Below are 12,865 nucleotides of genomic sequence, written 5' to 3' on the forward strand. Positions count from 1 at the left end.
ACTATTTTTAGACTTAAATAGTATTTGTCAGTACATGTTGGATGATCTGTAGGCATGCAACTTGTGAAATCTAATATCGATAGTTAAACTTATCGTAATTTATAGTGTGGGGAAGTTGCTTTTTAAAGTTTCAATGTTTCTTGATAATGATATTGCCAGTTGAAATAGTTTCCAGGACATTCCCAGGTTGACATCAATTATAATTTGTAGCCATTTTTAAAGGTTTTTTTCTGTTCTTTTCAGTCAGTATCGCCTACAATGTTTTTAATTTCAATCCGATTCAAAAGAGACTGTCATATGCTGGTTTAAGCTGGAAATTTGCTTTTGCTTTTCCTCTTAAAAACTCTCCAATTTTCAAAACTGGATTAAACTGGAATTTTGTATTGATTTGAGAAATGTCCAGTTTTAGTGGAGTAGCTCTTGTTAAGTCAGTACGATTAATCCATGAGCTTGTAATGAAAATGTTGGTATTTAATTATTTTACATTTAGGAGTCAGTCTGGGCATTTACTCTACTCCCAATTTATTTTTTTAAATTGAGAACTTGAAGCTGGACAGATACCTAAACTATCACATACTTCTTTCATTCATGCTGAATGTCTCTTGCAGTATCAATCCAGGTGACACTTTCTAACTTAGCAAATCCCAGTGGTTCTGGTTGCTCAGATTTTTGTCTTGTTGGTCCGGGTGAATTCTGTTATACAGAGCAATATGAGGTAAAAAGAGACTAATGGTTCCATCCTAGATTGCAATGTGTAGAGTTAAAGGAGCGGCCATCTTTGGTAGTTTAATGTAGGAGTATTCATTATTGTGACTGACAGTTATACCAAATCTTTGTGCATTTATGATAGAGAATCATAGTATGCATGCCTTGCGTGGCTATTTTGTCAACACCTAAAATGACCAAAACACATGGGGTGATAAATTATGATAACCATAACTGAGGAAGAATCTTTATAGATGTAACCTTCTCCCTCAGTAACCTAATGGCAGTGTTGATTCCTGATAAAATGCAATTTCAGACAAGTTCTTAATACATTCTGAGGGGTGGGGAGGGGGTTGTTGTTGTCATCAGCCACTCACCGAGAAGGATTTTATGGCCCCTATCGGTCCAATAAAGATAGTCTCAACTCTGATTAATTATCATAAATAATTGTTGAATGAGGTTCATTGCTTGTAAGGATTGAAGTACAGGATGCTGGGATACCAGGGATAGCTTGCCTCTGATGCCATAATTAAAAGGGGGGGGGGGTGGGAGGGAGAAGACCCAAGTCAGAGTTTACCACAAGTTTCCCATCAAAAGTTAGTTATCAGCCAGAGAGAGAAGCACAAAACATATATTATATATCATATTTGAAGCTGCTCTGTCCATATCTTGCCTTAAACAAGCCATAGGAAACAATTGTATACATCGTACTCGACGTACTGTATTCTTAGTCTTTTGAGCTTCATCATTTCAATAAATATCTCTTCTCCACTCCATTATGTCTATATTGACAGCTACTATGAATATTCTTATACATGCTGTGATAATTAGTGCCCTCCTCTTTCATGCTGTATAAGTTTAATACATTAATTATAACAATGCATTTTTTGCAATGGTAACAATGCATTGTGCTTGGTCAATGACTCTTACACACTGAAGCCACATAGGGTGAAAGGTCTCCCCCTGTGAATTGTAAACTAATGTGCAAGAATAAGGAGTAACCTCCATGCCTGTGTTATGTTGTGATGTTGGATTGGTCTGAACGAGGGGCAATCTTTGTGACTGAGGAAAGTCAAATATTGCACTCGTCCCGGCCTGCCCACCCACAGCAATTGCAACAGTTTTTCAAGTATCCTGAGATCGGAAGGAATCTGCTGAAGAGGTGCGCAAAGTTAGTCCCGACCATCAGGTTGTGGCAGGTTGCAATGTGTTGTCTTTGTATATTTCATATTGCACTTGTCCCGGCCTGCTGGTCTGGTGGCAATAATCGGTGGATGGCAGATTTCTGGCTGCAATGGCGGCATCATGGCACAGAGAGCACCGGGGTTCTGACTGGATCGATAAAACCGCTCCGAGGCTGAGAGGAATGAAATGACTGCAAACTTGTTCTGTTGGTGATGTTAATGTTTCTGATTATTCATCTACATTTACTGAAATTGGCCGCAATACACATTTACGGCCTCCATTGCTTAGACATGACGAACAAGTAATGAGCGGGCTGATTGCAAAAGTACCTAAAATGACCGTACTGGTCGAATGCAAAATGTGCCTGCTTCTTGGTCACTGAACATGTTATAAAATGTTCAAATACACTACTCTTTGACTTAAGAAATCATAATGGAATCAAGTTAATCCAATTTCCAAGTGCATCAATATTAAAAAAAACAGAATTCATAATTATGATGAATGTGTACAATGGCTATTTTTATGTATTGATATCATTTATCACTAACTGGTGTACATGATGCCCTTGTTTAGTATCATTAAGAACTGAGCTAACCCCCTATTCCAAATATCACCATCTCATGCATGGTCTTCTTTGAGAATCATCATTGTCTATATTGTGTGGGAATTAAAATCATGTTGAAGAACAGGATATGGAAAACCACAAGAAGTAGTTCAAATAAACAATAGTTATAATACCTTTTATTGTTAAAATTGCCAATGTCATTGGTTACAAAGTTTACTTCTGGCAGAGTGGCAGGAACTAAATTGCCAGAATTACAGATAAAGAAATCAAGATAAAATATGGGTTTTCTACACATCATCCTGTAGCTGCATGAGTATGAGAATTCTTAAAAGTTTCAAGTTTGCCTTATGAGTTTTAAGTCTGTAGTAATGTTCACCCAGAAATATATATACAAGAAGTGTCTAGCTTCTTTAACACTGCAATTATTATGCAGCAGTATGTTAATCATGGTTTTAACAACTTCAGTACCCCCCCCCCCATATATTCATACTTGATTGATACTCACAATAACAATTATTTTGCCAAAGTGATCGACTATGATTACTTCGCATTTTGATCAAAAGTAATCATAATCGATAACTTCAAAAAATGTTATCGCTTACGATTACTGGACTTGATTCTAAGCCTGATTTGAATCCAATTCCAAGGCTGCAGGGACACGCCCACCCACCTTAGCCAATTTGCTTTGAACTATTTTAACACGATCACAATACAGACATTATGTTCCATTAACTTCTTTCTTTTTCATTCTCCAGTTTCTTTTCAACTTTCCTTTGTCATTTGTAGTGGTTGCATAGCAATTCTCTTATGGTGTTGGCAGAGCCTTTATATCTGTGTACATGTAAAAGACTTGATCCTAAGCTGATTTTAGATGTCTGCTGTATTACCTAAACAAAGTTTAAATTTTTGCAGAATGGAATGTCTGTTAGGCAGAGAGAGTGCAGACATAGTGGACTCAAGGGTGGATGTTGCTTGGCACCTGTTGGACTGGAAGAGAAGGTATGAATATCAGAGCTGGAATACATGAGGGACATAGTGCCATGGGTATCGTTCTTGCTTTAATGCCACCACCCGAAGAGAGCCAAGTGTATTACAGGTCTGGAATGGATTCATATTTAGATTTGTCATTGTGAAGGTAAGGTTGGTCCTTGCCAAAATGTGTGTTCTTAACTTCTAGGAATCAATGGAACTCTCGAACTCGACCATAGTCTGTGTTATTTGTTTGCTTTCATTACATATTTTAGGCTATGCTGAAGTTATCATGTGTATGTTTAGCTGACCACTTAATAGAAATTTACACTGTTTTTTTACCTTCCTAGAATGTTAAAGCTGGTTCTCTGAATTAAGTCGTGTTTCGGAACTTCGCAGCCAAGCACAACTATATATGACCAAAGCAAAATATAAACTTAAATGTTTGTTTTGTGCTTGCATGATATGCTTGTTATTCTGACCACAGGATTAAGCTTAGCGTAATTTAATTGATGTTTAAATATTTCTGTGGATATTTAAAGATGATCAAGAATTCAACAAACATACCTTGTCCATCTAATGAAGGCTTTGTATATTTGAGCAAAAGTATAAGGAATCTTAGCAATAATGGTAACCTGTATGTGAAGATCTGAAAGTTCCATGTAACTAATACTTCCATTATTAATACTACTTCTATTATTAATAATACTATTATTAATACTTTATTACTAATACTTACTTCCATTATTGTTGGATGTCAGAAGGTCATTAGAGGTTACCAATGGCTGAAATATGAAAGTTAATAACCCTTACTCTCTATGTAACACAATAAATCTCAGGCTCCAGTGCTAGCTGTCCCCAAGGAGCTCTAGTGCTTCTAGAAGCCAGGAATTTCAATATTGTAATGCTTGGTATCACTAATCCTCACCTTTTTCTTTTTTCTCTATTTCAGAGAACTAATTTTGAGCCTGCTGACAAACTTGAAGGATATTCATGGCAGGCAGTAAAATGTACAATGGCTTCAGTGTGTAGGTCAGGACTTGTTCAATACTTGAAATTATTATGCTTGGTATTGCACTTGTCCCGGCCTATTCAATGCAGTCCACCTTCTCCAGTTGATGGCCAGTATGGAATGACAGCAATCTCTCAATATGGCGGATTTTATATGAAACGTTTCTGAATTTGCCCTACCTTTTCTCCATCTAGTGTAACCATGGAAATAACATTTTGCCTGTCTCTGCTCCCTGAATGTTCCCTCAGATGTTCTGGATGGATAGATGTAAACAATTTTGTGTAGGCAATAAATGTTTTGTGGTCAGAATGAAAAACTTACTAAACTATTGTTCGCACTTTCTAGCATTTTATCCTGAAATACCATAGGAAGATAAACTTTTCTGAGCTCTGTATATTTCGACCAAGATGCAAAGTGCTAGTTTGTGATTCAGACATGACTAGATTGAACATTTGCATAGAAATTTCATCGGCATGATTAGAGGAATAGAGCAATGCTGTACAGCCGCACCATACGACAGTGTGTAGTGCATGAAAGCAATGTTATATTTGTCAGGGCCAGTTATTAGCACTCACTGCACTGCAAGAGTCTGGACTCAACTTCACACCATGATTTGATATACTATTTGAACTATCCCTTCATATGGTGGTGCTATATTGTGTGGACCCATGCCTTGCGCGTCTCTTGAAAAGACAGGCTTGTTTTCTTTATGCCACTGATGTATATAGTCTGTATATAGTGTCTGTATGTGCGTGCTTTGCTGAAGCTGCTCAGTTTGCCCCCAGGAGTGATTTCTCTCTATTGTGTCAATGTTTGGCATTTCCATCCATTCTCTGTTTGCTGGAGGTCATAGGTCACCTGTGTGCGTCAGTATAACAGGTGGTCCCTGTCTTAACTGTGTGTAGGATTTGTTACCATGTAAGTTCCATCTGTGGGTAGAAAGATAGATGAAAATTGGTTGACCTGACATTTTGGGTAGGTAGGTAAGACCATGGGTGTAGGTACAAGTTGAAAGCAAGTTTAAACGGGTAGGTAATTTACTCCTTTTGAAACTTTAGATTTGTGGCATTACCCAAAATTTTGTGGCTATTATGTTACAAGATTTACTGTGTAGAGGATGTGCAAATATTTAAGGGTTATTTATGGGTTAGACTGGCTGAACAATTGCTGAGAACACATTTTTATCCTTATCACAGGGGATCTATAGTGTGGTTGAACCTTCATTTGGTAGGAGTGATACAACTCTTGGGAAAATTCCACTTTATCTGAAATTAAACCAGCTAAGGGTTTGAGAAGACTCTCATCCAGGTCATGACAAAAGTGTGAAGTTAACCATTTCAACAACAAAAATTAAAATACAATCATATTTCATAGATAAATATCAGTGCTTGAACTCAACCATTTTGTAGGTATTATCAACATTTCTGATATTTTTTTTTCCCAGTTTTATTTGTAGCAGTTGCAGGCTTCCTTTGCTGAAGATGACATGCTGTGTGTGCCATGCATGCACACCTTCACTAGTTCTCTCTGTGGAAGGCCATTAAAGACATCTTGTCACACTGGTTGGAACTTTTGCAAAACTGTTGAAACCTGTTGGTTACTAATTCAGTATTGCACTTGTCCCGGCCGGTTGGGCTTGAAGTAGTAATCATCACCCTCTTTCGAGCTAGACACAGTGACCAACAGTTTCTTGATGGTGCTACTTTTTGCTTCATAAATATACTACATGGTTCATAAACTTCAATGCAGTATAATAAATGCTGTTGTGCTTGTGAAAGATTCATGTGAATGGTGAGGCAACATTAAAACTGGTAAGTGGTCACCGAAAGGTTCATTGATGAAAGTTGAAAAAAAGTTGAAAAAAAAAGTTGAAACTTCAACCTTTCCAGCTTACTGCACTAAAAGCTCAGTAAAAATGACCCCCCCCCCCCTCCTATGCAATTTTCATATCAATATTCATTATTTTTATTGAGTTATCTGTCTTTAAAATTTTTGAGCTGAATAAAATTCGCCAGAATTTTTTACGAGTCCGTAGATTCTACAAACTTCTAACAAAATTTACAAACCCTGCCCAACAAATTATGTGCCAATCAAATCTCTCCGGTTTGTTCACGACCGTTAGGCCTAATTTCACTTTCGTGGCTAGCCTGTATGTGTTAGGTCCATGTAGGTCGGTTTTATCCATGTAGCTTACGAAATTGTCATTTCTTTCCATAGCAATGAATAAACAGGTGTCTAAAGACGTTTCCTCCGTAGAATAGTAAAAAGTGGATGATGCGAATATAGGACCATTAAAATCTTGATCTTAATCTTAATTTCGTTTTACAGTTGTGTAATGGACATGCGGTTGCAGTGGTTTTACGGTAATTCGTTTGCGCCATAAGCCATAAATTTCTTTTGATTGCGACAACTTTTCTCCAATAAACCCACCTGGTCAGAGTGCATTTAGATAAGAAACATCCTGGTACTTTGTGAAACTAGAGGTAACAGTATTTTTTCAATAAGAGGTAACAGTAAGTTTGTCATATTCTAGGGTATTTATAATTAGCTGACATGGAACATTCACTCACAAATGCATATATTAAGACTCTAGCACAGCATATCCATTGCTGCAAGGATAATCTGTGCCCTTTCAACTTTCCCAGTTGAGGGTTTTGTTATTCATTTAACCTATGTAAATTGGAACGAAAGAATGTGCGGTGGCAATGTGTGCTCCCTTTACTATTAAATGTTTCGGTGGCAGAGGTTGGGATAATTATTTGGAATAGAAAGATATAGCCCACCACAATTTGAAACCCCCCTCTGATTATCATCTTATCTTGTCCCCTAAGAAAATTTGATTGATCAAATTGGAACCTATTTTGACTGATTAAGCCCTGGATTTATCCTTGAAACCTAATACAATTGGAATGTTTGCATAGCTGTGGAGAGGTTCTCTGTATTTAGAATTTCATAAACATGCAACTATTTTAAGAAAAATATTATCTTTCCCTGGGAATGAGTGAGTTAATTATCAGACAGAACAATAAGACATTGTTATGTTAATTGCTGTGATGACATAATCCAATCTATTGTTGATTCAGATTCAGTCACCAAATACAAATTAGTGAATCGCCGACATATTTCACATTGGGTGAAAACTTTTGGACGCAGCAACTCCCATGTTTTCCACAAGTTTGGAATGAATATTCCAGAGAAACAATTGGATTACTCTCCAGAAGGCATTCTACACCTGATCCAACTTTTGACAAAAATCCATCTAAAGTATTCAATACTCCTGTACAGACTATGGTTAGTATACAGAGTTGTGGATCAAGTGTTATAATCGCAGATGGTGATAAGGCAAGGTTGAGACATTGAATGAAACAAGTCTGTGTGCTATGAGAGTTGTCCATAATGAATGCATTAACTTGTGTGAAGGTACTACTGTACATACCCTCGGACATCCATGAGAGTTAGTCTCTGTGACAAAGGTCACAACTTCAGGAAATTGAAAGGCAGATGGCTGAAAGAAAAAAGTACCCTGAAGGGAAAGAGGTGTTATTATTTGGGATTAATGTCTTTACAGGTGTCAATTTTGGAACCCAAGTCTGCTTAGAAAGCAAGCATGTCTGGGTAAGTTGCTTTTCTATTTAACAGCACTAAATGAGAATGTAATACAAACGGAGCTCGGCCCTAACATTTTCATTTCACACATCACATGGTTGAATTTGCGGTATAGAATGTTGAAAGTTTGTAAGTAAGAAAAGAACTTAAATATATATGATAGAACCAACATTTTGGTGTCTTTTCCCAATAAATGGCCTTTCATTGGGCAAACTTGATTATTTTCTCTTTCCTTGCCATATTGAAATTGCAGCATTGTTTTAGCATGTATAATTAAACTGAATGTGGTGACCTGACCTAGCCATGTTATTCCCCATGCTGGAGGCAAAAGGAATCTGTGATGGATGTGTGTATTTGACACTTGCTGGTAACTCAAAAGTTAATGGTGGATTAACTTCATACTGGGTATGTAGGTACAAGAAGCCTATGGTTTTCTGTGAAGTTCAAATGGTCATATGGGACCACAGGTCAAAAGGTTCAAAACTTTGGGAATACAATAACTCAAAGTACATCTTTGTTGAATTTTTAACAGTATATATAAGCAATGTCATGTAACTCTGTACTGACTATTGAAAGGGGTTTGATAGCTCTAAGTTGGTAAAATGTGTCTATATTTCACATAGGAAGACTGCTCTTACTGGATATTGAAACATTTTGTTTTAAAATTCTACACTGTAAAATCCATATGAGTGTATGACATTGTTGATGCCCACAAGAGATTTCTGATTGTCACCTAATTCTTGGACAATTTCAACTCACTGGCTCTACATTAGTCAGATAGTTACAGTATTTTGAATTTTGAGCAAGTTGTATGGCGCAAGGAATCACAAAGTTAACTAGCTGCCTGTTCTTTTCTGATAGCTAAACATGACTTTATTACCATACAGCTTTAGGTATTCTCTGAGTATATGACTTTCTTGACGATGACCTCAGTGGATAATTCTGGTTTATAGCTGTACATCTAGATAGCTCAGATGGCTGGATAACTAATGAAATTGCATGGAAGTGACCACTTATGGTCATCAGGACTCTTCCAAAGTATGCTAGAAAATGTATTAATAGTAGTACAAGAGTCGAACGGTACAGTGCACTAGTGACTGGTCCATGACTACAGCAATGCACTAGTGACTGGTCCATGACTACAGCAATGCACTAGTGACTGGTCCATGACTACAGCAATGCACTAGTGACTGGTCCATGACAACAGCAATGCACTAGTGACTGGTCCATGACTACAGCAATGCACTAGTGACTGGTCCATGACTACAGCAATGCACTAGTGACTGGTCCATGACAACAGCAATGCACTAGTGACTGGTCCATGACTACAGCAATGCACTAGTGACTGGTCCATGACTACAGCAATGCACTAGTGACTGGTTCATGACTACAGCAAAGCACTAGTGACTGGTCCATGACTACAGCAATGCACTAGTGACTGATCCATGCTACAGCAAAGCACTAGTGACTGATCCATGACTACGGCAATGCACTAGTGACTGGTCCATGACTACGGCAATGCACTAGTGACTGTTCCATGACTTCGGCAATGCACTAGTGATTGGTCCATGACTACGGCAATGCACTAGTGACTGGTCCATGACTACGGCAATGCACTAGTGACTGGTCCATGACTACGGCAATGCACTAGTGATTGGTCCATGACTACGGCAATGCACTAGTGACTGGTCCATGACTACGGCAATGCACTAGTGACTGGTCCATGACTACGGCAATGCACTAGTGACTGGTCCATGACTACAGCAATGCACTAGTGACTGGTCCATGACTACAGCAATGCACTAGTGACTGGTCCATGACTACAGCAATGCACTAGTGACTGGTCTATGACTACAGAAATGCACTAGTGACTGGTCCATGACTACAGAAATGCACTAGTGACTGATCCATGCTACAGTTGTTGCAAAATATTGAGGTGTTAAACGATTGGAGCTAACAACCAAACAAAGGCTCTTTTTGCCACCTGCAAGATCTTTTGTCACACTAATTGAAAGGAAGCTGATGGGTTGGTGCTCTTTGCATAGTAATTGTTCAAAACCAAGCTGCTACGGCTATTATATACAATTAACTGTAATTATGGGCACCAAACTCAAAGCAGTTTTAATTTGCATTTTTCTTCACACTTGATGTCTCAAAGAACAAAAAAAAAAAATATTAAAAAAAAAAACAGAAGAGAAAATGAATAGAAAAATAGTTATTTGTTTTCCCAAGGTCACTTTTTGATCACACAAGCCTGAAATGTATAGAACTCAATAGCAGTACTTGGTGTATATTCACAACCGTGCAGCAAAGGCTGGCTAAGCATACTAACTGGTGGGCCTGATAATAATAATTAAACCCTGTTTTAGTGCAATGCAAGCTGCATGGTTGTTAATATTGATGCACAAACAAGGCTACAATTAACAAGGACAGAATGAAGCCAAAGTTATGAGGGTGGGAGTCGTACCGTGTACTATTCGAGGAAACGGTTAAATAGGGGAAACTTGAATATGCAACAGATATACATACATTGCTTGTGGCATTTTCTACAAAGCTCTCAAATGTTTTTCCATGTGGTATGGGGGAGAACCTGGAAATAATTAGGGCTTGTCTGAAATAAGGGATAAAGCATAACTTATTCTCATTTTATAATATGCATTTAGGAACATGGAGGCTTAAAAAACGGTGACATAATTTTCCCTGGGGCCCATCTTGACTCTTGAAATCACTTTCTATGTAGCCAAGTTGGAGAAGGAGACTAGTTAGGAGAGTGAGGTGAAAGTCTGGGTATGAGCATATACTTGTCCTTTGTAGCTAAAGTGATGGCATTCACCTCTCCTTAACCCCCCCCCCCACCACCACCATCACTAGGTTCCCTGAAATATTTGTTCTTGTGGAGAAATTGTCATGTGTTTCAATGCAGTTTGAATCTTTAACAACAATCAACTGTGTAGAATTATGCTTTCCAGGTACTTCCAGCAACCCATGGAACCAACTACTAAACAGGGTACTAAGTTCAAAAGAGGATTATATTCCCATACAGAGATAGCTGGCAGCAAGGTACCATAAAATAATCTAAGAACTTAGGGTATATTGTTGGTCAATAGTTACTTAAGTGAGGGGTTTAGATCTGATGTTTGTTTTCCCTGCAGAAATATTCATCTAGTTTGGTTCGTAAATATGACCTTTATTCACATAGTAAGAATTAACAAACTCTTTGCACAGCTGGCATACTTCATATAGCAACCTAACATTCCTTGCTACTTCATTAAATTAAATCACAGTACATAACATAATGTAAAGACACACCACAATAACATTTTTAAGATGTTTAAATACATTATCCTTGTATTTGGCTAAAACAATATTCTATATTTTGAAATATTGCGTACTATGGAAATCTTCGACTTTTACTGACAGTATCACCAAAATTGCTTGACAGATACAAATAAAAATTTCCACAATATTTTAAACATTTTCAAAAATACCTATTTGATAGCTACTGCAAGCCAGCTATTGTGATTGGTTCCCAATTGCTTTATAGTGACCTAGAATGAGCAAGGCCAGGTTGTCACTGAATTTTGGTACTATTAAGCAATTTTACGGTTTCTCTCTCCTGATGGATAATTTCTGGCAGAATTTTAATTCTGATATTTCACAGTTAGGCAAAACAGAAAAAACTGGAGTGCCAGTAAATGTTCTATAGCACTTCCAAAGGCACAATCAGTGACAACATTAAATGTTAAGCCATTGATTGCTAGATTCTGTTAACTTAATATAATTCAGCCACAACACCCATGCACGTTGACATTCTAAAAACATTTGCCATTGACACATATTTAATACATTGTAAACCCATTATTTGTGGCAATCATGTTCTGTTCAATCCCAAGTTTTTGTTGCAATTGAGAAACTGATTTAATGGTCCAGCCATTTTAATCGTATCAACTGCAGATTTGTTGCCATGTTTAAGTAATCAACAGGGAAATCCCCTGGACTTATTCAGAGTAGGTTCCCATTTGCCAGGGACTTCCCAGATGTAGTAATGGTAATATAAACAACAAGTCAACAAGGTGCATCTATTTCGTACAGCCAACATTACAATAACTGAACCGATGCATTGTTAATTTAAGATTTGCAGTTACCGTTCATTTACAACAAGCTTTAAATTTCACTGGCATGCCTTCTTTTTTTGGTTTATCGTCACCGAATCGGCCTTTGGGAACCTTTGAAAAGAGTCGAATCAAATGAAATTAGAGGGGTAGATGGCAGGGTAGGGGAAGATACAGGTCAGCTGAAAATTTAATAGCTTTGGCTAACATTTTCAGTACCTCAACAATCTTCCCCGCCCCCTTCCATGTCAATGTAACTCCAATCACCTTTTGTCACTCTTCAACCCCAAAATGTACAATACCTATGTGGAGTGGCCATTACTGCCATATTTTATATGACTGTGCTTATGTGTTCGACTGACTACAATGACCATTTAATGTGATGAAAAATGTGATGAAAAAGGCACTAGATCTTAACATTTCTTTTAATCTTTTTGTTCCTTGAATTTTCCCAAAAAGTAAGACCTCTATTTTCAAATGATAGGCAGGAATGTCATTTGTCACATCAGATCTTAAAATCTTGTTCAGAAAAATTGAGTTGCATCTGGTTACAAGTACAGGCATAATCCAATTGATAAGGCTTACCATCAGATCGCACCTGTTGTCCGTCGTGTGTGTTCACTCCCAGTTCCAGAAGCGAATATGACCTGGTAGATCTTATTGCTTAATATTATTATTAAACTTTTCTAAGTAAATGTGCAGGATTAATAT

This window comes from Apostichopus japonicus, chromosome 4 (genome assembly GCF_037975245.1).
Source record: "Apostichopus japonicus isolate 1M-3 chromosome 4, ASM3797524v1, whole genome shotgun sequence".
NCBI lineage: Eukaryota > Metazoa > Echinodermata > Holothuroidea > Aspidochirotida > Stichopodidae > Apostichopus > Apostichopus japonicus.